The sequence below is a fragment of the Otolemur garnettii genome, unplaced genomic scaffold, assembly GCF_000181295.1.
Source record: "Otolemur garnettii isolate 467f Iridium unplaced genomic scaffold, OtoGar3 scaffold00169, whole genome shotgun sequence".
NCBI classification, from domain to species: Eukaryota; Metazoa; Chordata; class Mammalia; order Primates; family Galagidae; genus Otolemur; species Otolemur garnettii.
The window spans coordinates 2508848-2513333 of record NW_003852564.1 but is presented as its reverse complement, the minus strand read 5'-3'; positions in this window follow the sequence as shown (position 1 = coordinate 2513333).

Genomic DNA, 4486 nt, shown 5'->3' with positions numbered 1-4486 from the left:
GAATATCTATGTGAATATTTATGTGAAGATGGAGAGAAATAGACAGATTGCAGGGAGGTTTATGAGGTAGAAATTATAGTTCTGAAAGATTGATTGGATATAGAGTAAGATGTAAGCAGGTATAATATTCACAATATTCAAAACCCAATGCAACATAAGTACCAATCAATCAAAGTGAATGTCAGATTGATCAGAATAGACAACGGCTATTGTCTGTCCTGGTTCATTATTGGCCTGAGTAAAAGAAAGAGACAGGATGAGTGAAGTTCATGTTTCTGACTTAAGTGAATGGGTGGGTGTTCATCTAGTCTTTACTACTAGGACATCTGTATTGAATAATAATGTGGGCTTATGTCTTTCACTAAGTACTTTTTAATGTCTTTTTCATTTGAAAAAAATGGAAACTATAATGTTAACTTCTTTATATGTTACGATGAAGATCAAATAAACTATAGCATGTGCCATCAATTTCCTAGAAACCAAAAGAATCATATTTGTTTTCTAATAACGTATTTTATGAAGAAAGTGTGTGTTTAGAGTAATTTTGCTCTTTGAAAGATTTTATTGATTGTAGTTGAATATATGTATGAGGTATTAAATATATAAGAGAAATTTATTTAGAACAAAAGAGTCAATATAGCAATGAACACTCAATTAGATGTCTTCAATTTCCAAATATAGTGGTATAATGTTTATAAATTATTGTAACTTAATGTAATTTCTAATGTACAAACACTCACTGCTATAAATTTATAAAACATATACATTCACACCAAGAAGTATATATATTCCTCTTGTAGCTCTTAGTGTCCATACTGATTACAATACACATGGTCTTAACTGAGCTACCACTGCTCAATACAGGCTATAAAGTAGGTGCTTGAGAGATAACAAAAAAGCAATGGAAATGGAAGAAAAATTAATATTGCACAACTTTTGGGGTGTTTTGACTTCAAATGTGATTTTGGAACACTAATAAAATATAAAAATAGTATGCTTGAGAAAATAGGAGAAATTTTTATACATTCTTGATGGAATAATGCTGTGACTTATTTCAGAATTATTTATTAATAACAATAAAACTTTAAATGTACATACACATATGTTCAGATATGTGTTCAAAGAAGCACATCAACAGAAACTCATGGCATCATTGCATTTAATAGCATAAAATACTAAAATCAACTTATGTGTTCATGAGTAGACAAATACTATTTTCAACACACTGGTACCAATACACAAAAATGGCCAAATCAGCACTTGAAATGAGCAAGTTAAACCCAGCTGCTGACCTGTAGAGATCTTCACAATACATTGTTACATGATAGAAGGAATTTTTAGTATTATAGAATATGAAATGATTCCTTTGGTGTAGCTGACAAATGAATTCTATTCTTAGGACCCTAAGGCTGCTTTATGTCCCACTATACCCTCCTGCCTTCCAGCCATATGAACAAAAATTAGGATAAATATAACACTTGTGCCTTAGATTCCCCTGATACAATGAATGCCTGATTAATTCAGATTTAATTTCAGATTATGGGTGCCTGGAAATATAGATCATCCTTAATTTGACTTGAGCCTCTGTTCAATATTGGAAAGAATAAAATAAACCAATGGATTTATTTGTTTATCCCAGCAAGTGCACTCATAAGCAATTATAAGGAAATGCTTGTGTATCACAATTAAGAAAGAACTCTAATGAAAACAAATCACTAAGCACTTCACTTATAATGGAATATTATGATGCTCTTTTAAAGAATCAGATATATAGGATATTAGATCAGGAAGGGAAAAAAAAGGAATGAAAGAGGGGAGAAAGGAGTTTATTTTTTAAAGTTTTCAATATATGATCCTAATTAACCATCACCCAAACTTTTGAGAAGTATGTCTGAAACCCAGAACTGAACTGAATTACTTGATTTTTTCAGCATATTCTCTCACATTTTCCGTTTCTATGATTTTGTTCGTGCAATACCCTATGAAGACATGTCCTTTCCCACATCTTTGAATGTCTACATCTTATCTGGTCTTGATAAACAACTCAATGGACACCATTTCACAAAGCCTTTCTTCATTAATTTCTATTCCAGCCAAACCCTAGCTGAAATAATTTCTGAATAGACATATTCATTGTTCATCTGAACCATTTAATAACATCTAGTCTATACTATGGGTGCTAGTGAATATCTTATTGTTTTACCTGACCTATAAGTAAGTAACTTTTCCCAGTTTTCATTATCGGAGATACTAATGTCCTCTTTTTTGAACTGAGTATTTTTACTCTTTTATTTTTTTGCGGTCTTTGGCTGCAGCTGGGTTTGAACCCACCACCTCTGGCATTTGGGGCTGGCACCCTACTCCTTTGAGCCACAGGTGCCGCCAAGTATTTTTACTCTTTAACATTTTTCCTGAAGTATGTCTGACTTTTATTTAGAGTTTATTAATCATCCAAAGATTCGGCTATGTTCCTTTTAAGTATTTACAGAAACATAACTAAGTCAAGTTGATTGTTGGGTATGAAAAAATGTCCTTTCAATGTCTTTTTCTTTTCTTTTTTTGTTGCATTTTGGCTGGAGCTGGGTTTGAACCCATCACCCTTGGTATATAGAACTGGCGCCCTACTCACTGAGCTGCAGGCACTGCACTATAATGTCTTTTTTATGTATGTATATATGCACACACATATTTATAGTCAGATTAATTCTACTTTACCAGTATCATTATCCTTGCTAAGAAAATGTTTATAGAAAAATCTTTAATTTGACCTCATTTGTTTTATAAGTGTTATAAATCTATGCAAGCTGCTCGCTGAAATTCTGCTTTGATGAATCCTAAAGTCTTAACATAGGCACAAATCACAGTTATCTTATACATTATGATAGGAAATGGCTTCTAAAGCTACCCCTAAATGCAAAAAAGTTTTACCTAATATATATATAAGTGCATGAAGTATATTACATATATACATATTTGCTGTGTGTGTATCTAACTACAAAATAAAGTGAGGTTTCCAAAGTTTTCTTCTTATGTATTTTATTTTTTACTTTTTTTTGGCAGTTTTTGGCTAGGAGTGGTTTTGAACCCACCACCTCCGGCATATGGGGCTGGTGCCCTACTCCTTTGAGCCACAGGCACCGCCCATTTTTTAATGTATTTTAAAATGTATTTTCCTGAGTGCTAGATTATACAATCTATATTGTAGATTGAAAGAATATTTACTCTATTTTTTTCCATTGTTTCTAACAACATTTGGTTATTATTTTCAGTGCTCCCTCCAGAAACTTAATAACTACCCTAGTATTACCCATCATAACAAAGACACCCCCATGGGCCCTTGCACAGGCCTATAGTATCTGACCCTTGCTTTTTCTAAGCTTATTTCATACTATTTTGTTGTCATTAAGCTTTAACCACAGTAGTCCTCCTTTCATTGAACCTGACAAGCTCCTTTATATATTGTAACTTGTACTTCGTTTGTTTTTTGTTTGTTTGTTTGTTGTTGTTGTTGTTGTTTTTCTAAACTCTTTCCTCCAAATTAAACTTTCAACACTTCTCCTTTGGTGTTTAGCTAAACTATCACCTTCCCAGAAGGAATTTTCCTGGAGACTCTATCTGAAAGTCCTCACCTTCTAAGTCCTTTTTATTCCATTTTCTAATAAATACTATTTCTTTTCTTTGTAGAGCCTACCACTGAAATGACACGAGCTGCTCCTTTAACTTGTTTAATCTTAAGCTTCATCAGAATGCAAGATCCTTTAAAATAGAGCTTTATCTTATTTTTTTCTTTGAAATTCTGATACCTTGAATAGAGTTTAGCACTAAGTAGCTACCCAGTGAATAAATTAATGTCTTACAGATATATATACACATACATACATACATATATGTATATTTTCATAAGTATATGTAAATGTATATGTACATGCCAGACAAAGTTGTGGTGATTTTGGTATCATTGATGAAGGTGAGGAGTTGCTGTGATGTAGAAAATAAATCAGTCACACATGTCAAATAGTTTTAAAAATTTAAAATCATAATGAAGCTATATCGTCCTTTAAATCTTAAATTGCCTATACTAAAGAGAGTAAAATTAGTTTTACATTTTTATACATAGAAAATCTTAGATTTGAGGAGGGCAATATCTTGTTTTAGTCAAAAGCAGACCTTTTGCTGCTTCTTGAGAACTGGCCATTGTAATAGATGATGGAGGGAAGAGCCCTGATCCTCCCACACAGAGAGAAACACAGTGACTGCTCTGTGATGGTGGAGCAGCTGCTTGAGAAGACTAATTCTAGTTGTTGCGGCTTTTCCAAATTGAATATGAACTCTGTAAGGAAGACAGAGGGAAAGTGAGAGAGCAAGAGAGAATAAATTCCTAGTAGTAATTTCTAAATCTGGACTACATCATTCCAAATGGAAATGTGGGAAGGGAAAAGAAGACCTAGAGGTTGTGCGGATACAGACGAACATTTAGTGCTTATTC